This window comes from Phyllostomus discolor, chromosome 2, assembly GCF_004126475.2.
Source record: "Phyllostomus discolor isolate MPI-MPIP mPhyDis1 chromosome 2, mPhyDis1.pri.v3, whole genome shotgun sequence".
In the NCBI taxonomy this organism is placed as follows: Eukaryota; Metazoa; Chordata; class Mammalia; order Chiroptera; family Phyllostomidae; genus Phyllostomus; species Phyllostomus discolor.
This window is the reverse complement of record NC_040904.2, coordinates 18,549,863-18,567,392: the sequence shown is the minus strand read 5'-3', so window position 1 is coordinate 18,567,392 and position 17,530 is coordinate 18,549,863. Positions and strand designations below refer to the sequence as shown.

At 39.1% G+C, this 17,530-nt stretch overlaps 1 pseudogene; it reads right to left on the bottom strand.

Annotated features, from left to right (window-relative positions):
* Positions 1–963: 963 nt before the first annotated feature.
* LOC114490746 lies at positions 964–14,702 on the bottom strand (annotated as a pseudogene).
* Between the last annotated feature and the right edge of the window lie 2,828 nt (positions 14,703–17,530).

Sequence of the window (17,530 nt, the reverse complement as noted above, 5' to 3'; positions counted from 1 at the left end):
GAATAATGACAGTTTTATTTCCTCCTTTCCAATTTGGATGCTTTTTATTTCTTTTTCTTGTCTGATAACTGTGGCTAGAACTTCTAGTACTGTGTTGAGTGATGAAGGCAGACACCCTTGTCTTGTTTTTGATCTTAGTGGGTAAGCTTTTAGTTTTTGCCCATTGTGTATGATGTTGGCTGTAGGTTTCTTGAATATGGCCTTTATTATGTTGAGGTATGTTTTCTCTATTCCCACTTTGCTGAGTGTTTTTATCATAGATGGGTGTTGGAGTTTATCAATTTTTTTTTAAGATGAGGACTATTGTTTGTAGGTAAGAACAAATGGGAAAATGGTACAAGGTACTTAATCAACGGCAGCTGTGATGATGATGATGATGAGTGCTACTGACCACGCCCTCCCACATTGGTCACTCTCACCCTCTGCCTGCTGACAGGCCCTCTTTTGTTTTGTGCCCATGATCATCTGTACATGATCCCTGTGTCTGCCTTCATTGCAGTCATCTATGCTCATCTTCCCCCTTTTCCCCACTCTCACCAGGAATGCGCTTTGCCACATGTTATGCAAAAGGGCCTGGAAAAAGGAGAAGAGAGTTAAAAGTTCTCCTAGTACAGTGTGTAATTAGGAGCATGGACTCTGGAGTCAGACTATTGGGTTTCTAATCCTGCCCTTGCCATTTTCCTGCTGTCTCTCTCTCTCTGGATAAGTGGTTTAGGCTTTCTGTGCCTAGGATTCCTCAGTTGTATCATGGAAATAATATGTACCTTACAGAGTGGTTGTGAGTACTAAATGAATTTATATATACATAGCTTCTAGAATATTAAATCTATTAAATAATAAGTACTCAATAGTCTTATTATGATTGAAATAGTTTGAAGACTTTTGAATTATTAATAACCTTTCTGTTGTTAGCTAGAATTTATTATATTTCTGCTTATATTTTTATTAGTCAATATTTTTTCATTACTTTATTAAAATACTGAGTTTATTTCACATGTATATTTTTGTCTCCCTACCATTTCCATTCGTCTGACCCCCACCACTACTATGTCCTATTATAACACTCTATACATACTTAAAACCAAGCAAAGGGTAGAGTTCCATCTTTAAGAACTAAACAGGCATTTTGGACAACACATTATTGGCAATGGATCCTGGGCAACATCTATCAGACACTGTAGGGAAAGTTCTCACTCTGCATTATAAAAAGGACAGCCAGATATCAACTGTTACAGAAGGGAAATAAGACAGAAAATTTTAACACACTGTTTAAACCATTTTCTTAAAGAGACTTCCTCCAGTGCCAGAGATCTTGAACAGCTTCCTGCTCAGTCATCTGGAAGCAATTCTTCACAAAATTGTTGAATTTGACTTCTACTTTGGGAAGTGAACCACCTTTTTTCTATACTTGCTTGCATTTCGGCTTTAAGGTCTTCTATAGAACAAGGTCCTTTTGTTGTATGAGGAGTTTTTTTTTTCCTGTTTTTTGAAGGATTGTTGACTTTTTTATCTTGGTGTTGATGGTTTGGAGTCTTTTCAATTCTGGTATGATGTTTGTGCATTTTTGGCTGGAGTATCTCATGTAGATTTCTTTACTGGAGTTTTTCTTTAGCTCCTTCATCCTCAAAATCATCATCATCATCATCATCATCATCATCATCATCTTTATTATCATCATTATTCTCATCATCATCTTCATCAGCAGCACATTTTACTTTTTTCTGTGGAACTTGCTACCACTTCCAGGGGCAGAACTCTTCCCAGACATACTTAGGAGTTTCACATCCTCCTCCTCTTCATCTCCTAACTGCATGTTCCTCTGCAGCTACTAAGCACTGTCCAGTGATATGTACAGGCTCTGAACCACACTTCAACCATAAGACCACAGGTGGAATTATTTCAAAGGCACCAATGACAGCCATTGGCTGTACAGACATTTTCAAAGTTGCCAGTGTTACTTCAATTGGACTGCCTTCATGATTCATTGCCTCTGCTTCAACAATGTACAATTCATCCTCTTTACCAGCTCCTAAACTGACTGTTTGTAAACATAATTGGTGCTCATTTTCATCATTATCCACCTTAAAGTGATAATCTTTATCAGCTTTGAGTTCACATCTGAAAAGATAGCTCTGGGGCCTCAGAAGGCTCATATACATGTCCATCGAATTTTCTATGGGGTGGTAGCACACACTTAGGTGGGAAAGAGGGCAGACAGAAATAAACAACGTCTGTTTTGCAGAACAGACATGCAGGACAGAATTGCACTAGGGGTATTCTTATCTGATAATGAGTTTCTCAGAGATGAAAGTATCTTATTCATACAAAAAAAATCATTGTGCTTTTTCACTCTCCTTCACCATACATTACTTGCTCCATGCTACTTTGCTGCATTTATTATGTCCTTTCTGTGTGTCAGGAACCTTGTGAATATTGTGGCATTTTATTCTCAAAGAGCCTAGACAGATAATATTTCCCATAACTGAAGAACCATTAGCTCAAAAATGTCAGGCAACTTGCCTGTGGTCACATAGCTACTACTATGGATCAGACCTAGAGAAAGTTTTCAACCAAAAACATCTTTTCTCATCAAACTATTAAGCAAATGTACACGTATTTCATACAATTCAGAAAACTTACTTATCCACAACATTTCTTTGATAGTTATTTGGGGATGTGCTCAAATAAAGTGAGGGAGTAAACTGTGAAAGGACACATAAAACCCAGAACTTTAATTCAGATCCAACTCTGAAGAGCAATGGCATGAAATCCCCAGATGGTGTCAGTGAAGCAAGATTAGAATAAGTTTTACCTGATTAGAACAGGAGAACGGGGGCTCCAGAAGATAGCCAAATAAAAATATGTTTTGCCTAGTCCTGGTATTTGGTAGAACATGGATAAACTAAGGATACGAGAAAGGAAGAGTATAAAAGAAACAGTAACCACAATTAGAAATTCTAGGAAGAGTTAAAAAAATTTAGTTGTATAGGAAAGGGCTCTAATAATAAAATCCTATGTAAATTTAAGTGAAAAATATTTATGTAGTCTGAATAATGTAAAGGCTGTTTTTTCATGTGTAAGATATTGAATAAACTATAGATGAAATGTGGAAGGACACATTAATTATCAACCTTAAAACTTTAGAAAGGAAAGGCAGACTTAAAAAGAGTTGAAGGTGGAAGGCAAACAGAAGTGAGGGAATGGACAGAAGTGTTAATATCATCATAAGAACAGAGTGACAATAGCTTATGTGTGGCTGGTAGAGTACATAAGAGAGGAACATAAATATAATAGAGAAACTGAAAGCAGAAATATAACTGTACCAGGAGATTCACATAGGGCATGGAAGGGAGCAGATGGTGGGTGTCTGGCTTATAAAAGAGCTAAAACATCTTATTGTATAGTAGGAATTGAATACACAATGCTTAATGTTGATAAATAAATATTATTTAGTATATTATTTAAAAGTACAAGGATACCTGGAAAACTGACAATAGAAACAGTTTGAATGTGTTGATTCCCTGGAGGAATGGAGCTGGTTGGATAGGAGAGGATATAAATCACATAATATTTTAAGCTTGTGCATGTATTGCTTTGATAAGCATAAAAAAGTAAAATGAAACAAACTGAAAAGAGTCAGCCAGGACTTTATTAAGATTTTGCCAAAGCTTGCTGAGTATGTGTACACATAAATTATCTGTGGCAGTACCTAGACACTGCATTTGAGAAACTCTGTCTGTCTTGGGAATTCCATTTTATACAGAGATAGTGTTTTTAAGGTTTTTTACTAACTTTAAGCAAGTTTGTGTTTAAGATCTAGGTTTATTCAGTAGTAAATTCAGGCACTGGACCAGAGGTGGAGTTATGTATATAGTGTGGGTTTAAAACAATACAGTCTTTATTCTAGTTTTAAGAGTGCTTGTTTTTCTTAATTAGAACCTCTATGATGTGTTAATCTTCCATTTATTTTTCTATTTTTCTATTCCTATCCTTTAGTCATCTTAGGACTTTTAAAGTAATAAATATGTAGTGATTTTTTTAATATCCAAGGAGCTGGAAGGTAGATATTTGAATATTTTATTGTGAAAAAAAAGTCTGACCTGCATTTAAAAACATAATAACAATTGAAAATATGTCAATACTGAAAAACAGAAACATCTGTGAAGCCAGTAGCTACATTTTCAACACATCTATTCCCGTTTACCACAATTTTTTTAGGCTGATACCTGTACTTGTGAGTATATAAGAGAGGTTCTCGTCTGTGGTAAGGAGCATTAATGAAATTACTGTGTAGCACTTTGAAAAATGAAAGAAATCCACATTTGGTTTCCATTATGAAATCTATATTTGCTTGGTTATGGTCCAAATTGGTTTTGAAAAGTATATATTGAACTGAGGCAGGCAAGGTGGTCCAAAACTTAATAAAGATAAAAACAGGAAAATTAAAAGAGAAAATTTACAATTAAAGATGACTAACTGTTGATTACTCAGGTCTAAGAATTGATACTGACAAATGTTATATAATTTAGCGGATCTTGCCAGGTTAAAAAGATGTTTGAGTATAAGCTCAATATCGCGGAGACAGCTGCTTTCCAACATGTATTTTATATCTGCCCTCATTTCCCTCGTTTACTCCCTTTGGGTAGAATTTCACTTCTAGGGAGATTTTTCTGTACAATTTCTGGGTTTTCATCCTTGTCACTCACACAAGTAAGGCCCAACACTACCTTTTACCATTTAAGAATTCTGCCTTATGTTCCTTTACTTAAATATTTTCTATACCTGTCTGCACAGTCAGTTACTACTGAGGACTGCACACTGTGCATTTGTAAATTTTGGCTGGATTGTAACTGTACAAGGAGACTAAATATACTTGTCCATTACATCAGTATCATGAGGTAGGATTTGAGGAGGAAATAGGCAACATCTATTCCATCATCTGTATGAAAAAAAGTATAAATGAAAGCCTATTTTTATTCTGGTTTATTTAAAATATATTCTTTTGCTCAGTTTTGAAAAAGTGTTAAAGCAATTAATGATAACTTTAACTTTTAAAAAAAGTCACTGAAAAAAAAAACCTCACTGAAAACAGTGAGAGGTAGATTGTGAAACTCTAAAGAAATACCTATTGCTCTTTAGAATTGTCTAGCTCATTTATTGATTTCATAGTTTTTAGACAAGTAGGACCAGCCATAAAAATGAACATGAGAGAAGAGCCAGGGTCTAAAAGAATTACCAGGAAGAGAAACATAATGTTTTAATTTAAAGGATAGAACTTAATGTTAATATCAATGCCCACTGCCATCAGCTACATCACTTTAACATTTGAGGAGGCTAATGAACATTTTGCTGATAGAAATGCTTTCTGGATTTCTCTGCTGAGTAGCAAGATGGAACTATGTAGTGCAGGCAGGAGCAACTTTGGTAAATGGGATACTATAAAACTTAAAATATGAATTGGAACTGAAAGTAACAATATTAATTTCTTTGGCATGACTTTCTGCTTTCTCATCCTAAAGTTTTATTTTGGCATGAAGATAGCAATAACACAGTGCCTTCCACTGAGATCAAAACTTAAGATAGATTATTTCGTCTGTAAAAATTATATTATAAAGGACTAAGCATAGAATAGATAAAACAGTATTTTAATTTAATGTGAGAGTGTACATTTTGGAGTCAGAGAACCTAGATTGGAGATACAGTTTTATTTGTAGCCTCTTCTTTTATAAAATAGAAATAATAGTATTTATTTTAACAAATGGTTGTAAGAATTAAGTAAATTATGAGAAAGTGAAATATTTTTAAGCTATAATCTTTTATACAAAAATCATGTACTAAACATGACATTTTGTTAATGTAAAAATGGTTTTAAAATATAAATATCCTAGACTCTCACTGGAGGCGCTATGAAATTATAGGCCTTGATGTTAAAACAATCTGAATTGGACTCCTTATTTGAGCACAAGTTGTCTCAAGGAACCAACCAGTTTACTTAATGTCTTTTTTGGTTATCTGTTGTTGTGCAAAACACTACACAGGAACCAAGTGGCTTAAAACAACAGCCATTTTATTATATCTTGTGATTTTGTGGCTCAGGAATTCGAGTGGGCAGAGCTGGTGCTTCTTCAGCTCCATGTGGTGTTGGCTGTCCCTTGGTGGTGTGCAGGTGGCGGATGGGTGACTATGGGGGTGCACAATGTGACTTGTCACGTATGTCTGGCACCATATCGGAGATGGCTGAAAGGCTGGGCTCTGGCAAGGCTGTGGAACACCATGCTAATGCCCATGGCTGACAGCTCCAGCATGTCAATCTCAGGAGAGCTGAAGTCCTTATAGGGAAGCTGACTTTTCCCAGAGTGAGCATCGCAGGGGACCCATGCAAAAGCCTCAAGGCTTCATGTGGCTTAGCCTTAGAAGTTCCAAAACATCTGGTCTGTCATGTTCTTTTCACCCAGGGATACACAAAGTCCAGCAAAAATTGAACAAGAAGGAAATGAGACATCATCTCTTAATCTATCACAATACCTCAGAAACTTGGCTTTCCCCTTCTGTAAAACCCACCCCCAATGAATTATTGTGAAGGTCCAATGAGACGATGCCTTTCCAGTATCTCTCATAGACCCTTATGAATGAAAACTCTCCTTTCTTCTTCTTCCTGCATCTGCAGGTCATATTTTCCCACATCACTAGGATACCTGGGAAACCCTGAAGTAAGCACAGCTGCCCCCTGAGCATTCAAAACAGCAGTCAAGTGAGTTTTGTATTTCAATCACAGAAAATACCCAAGGCTCAGACCCCATGGGCCCTTGAACTTAGTGTAAGCCAATTCTCATGGTTGCTTGTTTTTCCAGCCTACAGCAAATTAGGAAGAAAAAATTAGAAGAGAGCTAAATGGCTAAAAAGAGACGCAACTGAAGAACCTGGAAGGCAAGGGGACAAAATGTGTAGAGCACGGGGCTTTAGAACCCTAGCATTCTGGGACATTCTGACGGGATAATAGAAAGCTATAAACATCTCTCAGTAACTATTGTTTCATACCCTGAGTCACCAATTACTGTTCCTAATGACTCAAGTAACACAAGTTTAAGTTTTGTTTTGTGTCTTCTGAAGTTGTAAGACAATGTGTAATACATTTTAGAAAGATTTCTAACCATGCTGGTTAACATTAAATGTGTAAAGTCATCCGTTTTAAGATTTCTTACTCATGGAGTTTTTCTTTCTCTATGGTGCTTTATATTGTAACTGATGTGTTTCAGTATGATGCCGTGACATGATATGGGAAGTATCTGTTAGTTTGTGACTGCCTGGTGCTGAACCCTCCTTTTGTTTTTTTGGAGATTTTACCTTGAGTTCTGGTGAGACTCAGAGAGTACCTCCCTCCCAATAAGGAGTTGGAAAGGGTAGATATTCCCTCTCTCAGCTCTCTTGGCAACTAGGGGTCAATCCATGACCTAAGTTTAACTAGTTACAGCCTCTTCATATGAGGGATCATGATTTAGTGATATAAAGAATCAGGGCCTTGGAAAATCCATGGGGGAGACCAGTGGTCACAGCTGCGTGGCAGTGTGAAGCAGTGTGGAGCAGCCCCTAGCACTCACGGCCAGCTGGAGCAGGGCAAGCTGTGGTGTGCTCACCAGACTTGTTCTGTTGCAGGATTTTACTCTAATTCTAACTGATGCCTGCCCTCATTATTTGTGCTTTTTTCCAAGCCAGGTTCTTCAGTGTTCTTGGCAATTCTGTGACATACTCAACATCATTTCACTCTATATCTTTCCTTAAATCAGAGTTGGAGTCTGTTTCTTGAATTAAGGATACTGATTACTATGGAACTTAATTATCCAGAGTTTTTGCAGGTCACAGACCCACAGGGAAATGGTAGCTGTGGTTCTCTATTCTGGCTCTACATTACAATCCTCTAGAATGTTTGGAAAATAACAGTACCTCATGCCAACCCAGACCAATCACATTGATCATCCAGGGGTAGGGTCCAGGTATTGATACTTACAAAAAAAAGATCTTTAGGTGATTCTAATCTGAAAATTAATACAGAAAGAGAAATTCAATGACTGGTGAGGATGTTGAAGTGGATTGATTATGCATAACCTGTTCACCCATCCCCAAATTATGTCCACTAAGGAGTTCCAGAATATACTTCTTTACCAAGGCTTTGGGTGACTGGCATTCTTGAAAGTCACTCTTGAAGCTGCTCTCTCTAAACTGGGTAGCATTTGCCAACTAGCAATACCTAATTACCAGGATCAAAGGAGGGCTCTGTGACTGTAATAGCTTGCAGGTCCTGCCCAATGATCACAATATTGGTCCAATTGGGATTTTTGGTATTGCCAGATTAACCATGTGTTTTAGGACTAAAGTGGATGTGAAGTCTACATAGCTCTCATTTGATTTGTATAAATGGAAAATTTCCAAGAATGGCAAATGGAAGTCTGACTTAGTTCATCTTTTTTTTTCTAAATCGAATTTATTGGAGTGATATCGGTTCACAAAACCATACAGGTTTTAAGTGTACAACTCAATAAAACATTGTCTGCACACTGCATTCTTCACCCATCCCCCCATGCAAAGTCTCCTTCTGTTCCCCTTTCCATTCCCCCTTTGCCCACCCCACCTTCTTCCCATCCCCTTTCCTTCTGGCTATCACTACACTGTTATCTGTTTCTATGTGTTTCATATATATTGGCAGAATCTACTCTTTTATTTCCTGCCCTAGAGAGTAAGAGCTATTATGATAAAAAGGACTAAGTGGAAACCTCCGTAGTTCCCTCTCCTTAATAAATAGTACACGGAAGGGAAATACAAATATCAGTGCCATTTTCAGTCTTGAAAGAAACAGGGTAATGGGTTTTTCACATTTCCTTTTAATCTGCCAGCTTTCCTATTACTTACAGAGGTTGGCTATGAGCTTTGAGTATGCTAGTGCATTGCTGGAAGCTAAATTGGACGGTTGCTCCTATAGCAGCTGCAGTTTCCAGATGTGGTCTCTTAGTGGGAGAAAGGCAATAGAGCAGCTAGCTCCTGGTATGCAACTCTAGGTCTGGCTAAACTTTTTTACTCTACCCCAAAAGCAGAGACTATCAGATGAATTCTGTTTTCACCTTGAAAAGACACAGGCCTGTCAAAGAGGAAAGGAAAATCTCAAAAAAATAAAGGACTTGTGAACTTGGTATGAACAGTACTAGGACATAGCAGGCCCTCCAGGCACATACTGTGCAATGTGTCTGTTTTGCCACAATGCCATCTTTCCCTCAACTTGTGTCTTACACCTCAGGAAGAGTTGTTAGGGAAGCTGGGTCTAGCATGATTGGAAGTGCACTGTTGCAGCGTGATGACTGACTTCAGGGTTTGCTTTGAAGGGAAATGGAAAAGAGGGAATCTCCCCATTGGCCCATGTGGTCTGGACAGAGAAATGGCCTGAGCTGAGCAGCTACATTGCTTTCTGGACCATGGCTAATAGTTTGTAGATGTCAGCTGTTGCAGCTCCTGCTCCACCAGGGAATGGCCCTGACCCAGAGAAACTGGGCAAGCATCAGCGACTCCTATCAGAACCAGCAGAAACACCGCCTGCACGTCCTGTTCCCAGATATCAGCGGAGAAGCTGTGGATGGAGCAATGAAACTACATGATGAAGGACGTAGGGGACAGCATCCAAGCAACCAAGGCAGATCTGAGAAACTACGTATCACCAAAAACCCCTTCATTCCCCTATATGAACTGGCCAGGACACCTGAGATGCTAACATGGGCTTTGAGAGGAGAATTCCCATCTTCTAGGTTCCTGACACCTGAGTAAAACCATTTTCCTATATCAGCACCTGCCACTTGAGTACTGGCTTTTGAAGCAGCGGGCAGCCAGACCTACGTTTGGTTACAATATTTTCCAGATGCTTATCAATAGTTTCTCCATGATAGGCCTTCTGATGAGCTTTCATAGGGGAATCAAACAGTTTTATATCCAGACACATATTCATTATACATTATATTTCTTTTATAATTTTACCTTTAATTTCCTTAATTTCACCAGCAAACTATTAGCCATGGCCCAGAAAGCAATGTAGCTGCTCAGTTCAGGCCATTTCTCTGTCCAGACCACATGGGCCAATGGGGAGATTCCCTCTTTTCCATTTCCCTTCAAAGCAAACCCTGAAGTCAGTCATCACGTTGCAACAGTGCACTTCCAATCATGCTAGACCTAGCTCCCCTAACAACTCTTTCTGAGGTGTAAGACATAAGTTGAGGAAAAGATGGCATTGTGGCAAAACAGACACATTGCACAGTATGTGCCTGGAGGGCCTGCTATGGCCTGATACTATTCATACCAAGTACTAGGGAACTTTTAATACATGAATATTTTATGAGTTTGTTAGTGCAGCCTATTCTGTAATTACCACCTGATTAGTACATTGTGTGTACTTCAGTCACTTAAATATTAGTATATTGTGTTCATTTTACAAACTTCAGGTTGAAGGTTGATTTTAGTAGACACTTCTACTGTATAGAATAGATTGTTATTCTACACTGGGATTTGCTTGTCCTGCTCTTCACTCATTTGACAATCTGTATACTTACTGATTTCCTTTTATACCAACCTAAAGTTTGCACACAATCTTGTTCCTGACCAAGAAATTCACTCAGATTCATTGATTTTAGCTTATACTCCATGATCTAGTAGCTGTTGGCCTCTTGCAATAGTACAATGGTTAAACAATTACCATGGCTACTATGAGGTCACAGTTTCATGCTTAGGATATTGCCCTCTAGGATGCATTAGATACTCTTACTCAGCAATTAATATAGGGTGTTTATCACTCACTAATTGATACAATTGAGAATGACATATTCTTGATGACAACTGATTGTGTGCCTAAAACACTATGCTCTACTGTGTTGAGGGGTTTGTCTCAAGGGAGAAATGTTTCCATCAAGGCACACAGTGAATTCTGTGTTGAATCAGATGATAGGACTTTACTAGCCATTTTGGACTCTCCAAGCTGTTAAATTATCAATCAAAAACAAGGACTCTGATGCTGGCTCCAATGATTGATCTCGACAGCCAAGGGTAATAATATAGGTGATATACATTAAGGATTGGAAGTATATGAATAGAACCCACCTGATATCTTGGCTGCCACAATGTACCACATTGTAAAGTGGTTTAATTTTATTTTGGCAGAACCTGTTATAAATTAGAAGTTGGTCACTCCACTGGGAAAAATCTAAACAGCTAGCTATTGGGAAAAATAATCATGAGAAGGAAGAAAGAGGAAGGGAGCCACAAGAACAAAAACAGCTTTATGAAAAACTAGGCACAAGATTGTAGTTCCTTCGTACTTTTTCTTCTTTTTTTCAGTATGTATGTGTGTGTGTATGTATGTATGCATATGTACATGTTTATCTCTTCTTATTTCTTTTTTCTTTCTTTCACTTTTCTTTTTTTTAATTTACTAATTTATTTTTAGAGAGGGAATGGAGGGAGATAAAGAGAGAGAGAGAAACATCAATGTGTGGTTGCTGGGGGTCATGGCCTGCAACCCAGGTATGTACCCTGACTGGGAATCGAACCTGCGACACTTTGGTTCACAGCCCGCACTCAGTCCACTGAGCTATGCCAGCCAGGGCTTTTCTTTCACTTTTCTTTATGAGGTAGTTTGTTGGTGGTTAAATTTATAGTTTAGTAGTCATATAGCAGAGCATTGAAATGGGATCATGGCAAACCTATAGTTGTAAGAGATGCATGGCTTGTAGCAGAATGTTGATTAAAATTAAAATTTGCATCATCCCTCCTTAATATGAAGGCATAGGTGTTTTCAGCATATAGGTAATACTTATTGCATTAATTATGTAACAGGTTATTTAAACCTTTAAAATTTGAGAAAGGTTGTATGTGAATATTGCATAGTTAAAAAGATGAATTTTATCAATTATTTGGTTTTCTTGTCCCTGAAAATCACCTCAACCTCCTTCTCCCATATTTGGGAATTGCCTGCCTCATCACTCATGGAGGAGGGCAGAGATCATATCTTTCCTGTACAGAATCTGGAGAGCAGATACTTAGTGCCCTCGCCTTTCCTCCAGCTAGAATGGTAACGTGTGACGTAGGCTTGGGCTGTTGGATGCAGTCACCATGAGACTGCATGGGTAATTAATGACTCAAGCAAACAAAGGCAATAGAGACTCCATTTTGGTAGTAATGAGCTGTAGCAGCAACAACAGCAAAATCGAGTTTCCAGGAGCAGATGTGGCAGTCGTCCAGGAATGGCATCAAGTGTCCAAGTTTGGCACTCTGTTTATGCGGGACTTACTTTTTGGCATGACTTCAGCTAAGGTCCTGGCTGCTGTTTCACATTTTCATTCTGTCTTTTCTCACACATGTTTTTTCCCCACCTTTCTAAAGTTTGGGACATTTTTCTAGATGTTTTGGGCTGCAACATATGCTTTAAATAATTTTTAAATATATGGGGTCCAGCAGAGGTAATGCCTGCTTGAGTGTGGTTGGTAGGGTATGTGAATGTCTCACACGAGATGGAGAGCAATTTGAATATTTCAGCTAAAATGTCACATAGTGTGCTTGAGTCTGATATTGTTATGTTACAGAACTATATGCTTATGATGTTGTAATAAAAGATTTGGTATAGATGGTCAGCTCATAAAAATGAGGCATTTTTTTTGTGCCCTGTATTTGAGTCAGCAAGAGTTTTTTTTTGTTTGTTTATTTTTGTTTGTTTTTTTCTCTTGCATGCAACCACAATTTTGACTGGTGGAGAAGGGAGGAAAGGCAGGAAGCAGGAGGTGAATGAGCACTTGTTTTCTCTAGGTGACCCAAGGTGGCGTACCTAGAGAGAGCTCTAAATACTAGCAGTGAAAGGCTAGAGGGACCAGGACACATTTCACACACAAGGTAGTTTCCTCACTTGATCAGGAAGCCTGGAGTTAATGCACTCTCTTCAGGTATTGCATGAAAGGATGGATGGAGACCCTAGGTAACTGCAAAGTCAGAAAAGAAAAACAAATGTAAGGTGCTTTGCTGACAGGTTTTGGGCTGAGAGTATGGTGCCGAGGATGAGCACAGATATATGTGATGGGCTCTGGGGATGTTATGCATACTTATTTGAACATTTTGAATAAAGCAAGTGACTCTAAATGTGTGTTAGTAGTAGCTTTGCTATTATGTCAATTCTCCCAGGCTTTAGTAGCTACAGGTAAGTTTACAACAGTACTAATAATCCAGTTCCACTGACTTTTGCTTCCATTTTCTCATGTAAGTTCTCTCATGTATTTCCAGGACTCTCTGGAGGTGTCTGCCATTGTAGTCAAGTGAAGATGGACACAAACTCTTTGTCACACTTCCCATTGAGAGGTTTTTCTGTTCCCTCCTCCTTGATTCCAAGTTGGCTCTGTGACTTGTTTTCAGCAGCAGAATGCTGCAGAAGTGGTGTTGTGGAGTGGCTGAGGCGGGCTTAAAGAGATCTGCAATTTCTGCCTTCACCTCTTGGAGTGCTCCCTTTCGGGGCCCAGCTGCCATGTGTGGATGAAGCCGTTTGGAGAGAGTGGGACCCAGCTATCCTGCTCACCCCAGCCAGCAGCCAGGGCTGAGCTCTGCCAGGCAACATCACTAAAGCCCGAGGACTTCCTGACACAAAAGCTATAAAATAAGTTGTAATTTTTGTACCATGTTTTAAAATGGATGTGAGGGAAACACTGTTATTTGCTCACCAGTATTTGGAATAACTTAAAACTCCTCATTTCATAGGTATAAAGCATGAGTCACAGTGCAGGGGACACGGAACACATTCAAGTAATGGAACCTCCAGGTGCTTACGATTCTCCCTCACTTTCAATGACTAAGGATTGTGGTTTTTATAATTTTTCTCTATTGATATAAACTCACTACGTGGCTTCTTCCTTTTATGGAATTTGTTTTCTGCAGAAGCCTGCTCAGTACTGCTGTGAATAGAGTTCTCTTTTTCTGCCTGACAAGTTCTCTGGACACATCCATGAAAGAAAGGTCTACATCCATTTAGATTCAAGCTAGGACAGCGCCATGCTAGGTGGGTATTTAAGTATAGTGCAAATTAGAATTACAGACCAATATTGAACTTTCACTCCCCTGCACTCTCCATGTGTGAGAAATATATCAAGTGAGTGAATTGATACAATAAGTCATAACTGAGCTCCTGTAGTGTCTTTATAGTAACTCATATAGTATTTCCATTTGTGGAAAGGGACTTGCACATCTCAGACTGGCCCCATATAACACCATGAATTCATTTCTCATGTGTCAGTGGGTAAGTGAGGGATCATCTGTTTGAGGCTGGGCTTGGCTGAGGCAGCTGCTTCATGAATCTCTCTTCCTCCTTGTTAAACTGACAGCCTAGCTCAGAAATATCCTCATGGCGATGGAAGAAGCACCAGCTGTCTGGCTGGCAGGGCCTTGCTCTCTGGTGTTTGGCATGAGGCAGCACTTGCTTCACTTGGGATGTAGCAGTTGAGCCTGGTCCCGGGATGTGCATGTCTCTGAGAAGCACAGCTCACCTCCATGATGGTGCCTTCTTGTGCCTTTGGGCATGCTGGCATTCTCCAGTGTCTCTGCCCACTGCAGGAGTCAAATGACAGGCCCCAGTTGGGACTCAGGGTGGCCAAGGATGGGGAGGCTGCCACCATTGCAGTCGGGACACTGGTGCGAGTCATTGCTACCTCCGGGCCTACCAGGGTCTCCAGCACATGAGCAAATTAGCTCAAGAATCCTCAGCTGCCAGAACATGTACAGGCTGATGGCTGAAAGGGACTCTGGAAGCCTAGCAGGCAGAAAAGTCCTATTTCTTCATTGAATGTTTCTTCTGCTGCCCCAACAGAAGGCTGATCCTACTGTGAGAACACCCCTCCTGTAAGTCTCTCAAATACAGGCTGTCTCATCTTCTAGAGCCCATGAGTCTTAGAATTAGGAGATGAAGGCTGTGCCTTTTTAAAAAATCACTCCACTCTAACTGTTCCTGAAAGGTAATCAATGACAAGCTAGTTGAATTCAGTGGACAATTTCAGCGGTATTGGACCTTTTGTACCACTTTCTTAGAAATGTTCTTTTCCTTTGGGTTCCTTAGCATTCCTATTACCTTTCTAACTTTTCCTCTTAGGACCATTTTGTATATCTTCTGGCCGTTTGTTAAATTTTGGTGTTATTTAGGAGTGCATGCAAAGTACTGTCTTTTTATGTGACTTATAAAACTTTCTTGAGTGGCTTCAAGGACCAACTCGGTCCATGCCTTAAATGAAGCAAAGTCTCCTCCTGAGATCTGACCCATATGGTAACTTCTGAAGCCTTTCCAAATTTAAGTTAGAGTCAACAAGTTCTTTAAGTCTATTTCTTGTTTTGTTTTTTTCTCCCCTCATCTCAATTAGAAATACCCAAATCCAACAGAGTTGGCTAAATCAAAAGCTGGCTTCCACACTTCTGCCCCCACTCAATCTCAAGTCCCGTTGAACTTTTCTTCTAAATGTTTCTGTGAGCTGTCTACTTATCTTTACATTACCACCATTGTAGTTCAGGTCAATACTGTCTAGTTTCTAGATTAAGTCAAAGATTGGGCTCTTTTCCCTTTTAAAAAAGGGAAAAGAACTGAAAGAGAGATGCATCTGTTAGACTAAGTGTTCCCTATCCAGGGCCAGGCTTTCATGAAAAGGGAGTTGGGGAGCGGTGTCTGAGAGCAATACCAGGTGCTGGGTCACTGGCAGGGGAGAGACCTGATCCAGGGCCCCGTCTGTGTACCACCACCCCACTGAAGTGGGGGCTTCTCACAGGAAAAGGTGTGGTTGAATCAAAAAGTGGAAGCTGAGGAATTTAGGGCTCAGGAAGTTTTCTTTGGGACACTCCTGAATGATTGATAGCAAAGGTTCATCCTTCCCCTCATGTTAGGGAATCACTGTGGCCCAGGTGCCCGAGCAAGGAAGCGAACAGAAAGTGGAGCACAGGGAAAACCAGGATAGTACCTCCACTGAGCTCACATTTCTGTAACAGCCAGATCGTCAGCATGTAACAACACTAACACCAATTTCCTGATAGGGCCGGACAGCAGGACACTGGAAGCCAAAAGGAGTGAACACCTACCTGGTCAGGCTATAAGTGAAAGCTATCATATGCTATAAATGAAGCAATGATCAACAGCAAAGCAACGGTGGTGTAGGTGCTGCTCTCTGGCCCATAACAGTAGAAGCTTAGAGGCTAAGCTTCCCAGCTTGTGGCAAAAGTTTGCTGATGGGTTTTTGAGCCCCTCAGCCCTTGGGATGGCTGGGCAGGGTTTGGGCAGCTGGAGCTCTCGGGACTGTTGCATTGGATTGTATATCCTAACGTTTATAGCAGCATTACTTTCCTTAGTGCAATGATGAGATAAATATTGGGAAGTTCTATGATCTAAGGAACCTCTAACCATTGGGTAGATGAAGTGACATTTCTGTTCCCTCTGTATTATGTATTGACTGATGCCTCATGTAAAGCAAAGGCTCACAGCTCGAAGGTTCCTCCTGCTACCTCGGTTGTTAGTTTCATGTACACGATATAGTCAGTTGTGTCTATTTCCAGTTCTGTTTATATTTTACACATTCAGACAAAAATGAATGAATGAAATTGCCCCACCCAGAAAAAGATTAAATTTTGTATCTTCATGTAGCTTATATTTTAGTGGGGAGACAAACAATAAACACATGAGTTATTGTGGCTTTAATTAAATATCCAATAAAACAATGGACTATGAAATGTAAAAGGAAGAGTACTGTTATAAAATGAAATTTAATTTGGAAAACCTGATGAAGGAGAATTGTTTAAAAATTGTAGTTGAATTAGCTTTAAGCAAGAATCCTTACAAAATTATGGGAAATTCTAATTCTAATTGTATATTTGGCTTGCTTCATAGAAATCTTTGTTTTCACTCTGCATTAAAGAAAGTGAAACTGTGATGTATGACATGCATTATGGTGGCTTATAATAGTACATAAAATATAAGGGACCTCATTGGAGTGCTGTTAACCAGATCTCAAGTTTACATTAAAAACTTGGGGGACTATGTGCACTTACATGTTTTCAATTAAAATACAATGTTTGAAACACATGCATGTTTTATTTTAATGATTCTGCAATCACTAAAAATTACTTAAGATTTTTTATTAATTGACAAACTTTATTAACTGCTTTGGATAAGAGGCCTTTTATCCTAATCCATTCAATCAATATTTATTGAGCATCAACTCTTTCAAAGCTCTATTTAGAGTACTGTGGGGATGCAAAAAAGGGACAAGAATCTCATTCTTAATGATCTAGTAGTTTGAATGAGATGAATGCAAATCATTCAAAGTAGAGGGTAATGAAAGAGACAATGGCTTTCAATGACCTGCCGCTCTCCAAAAACACTAGTAAACATTGTCAAATATTTCTCAAAAACCATATTTTTAAAGATTTTATCTAAAAGTTATGAACATCTGTATATTGTCTGAATTTGACTTGTCCACCATTATTGCAAATCAATCAG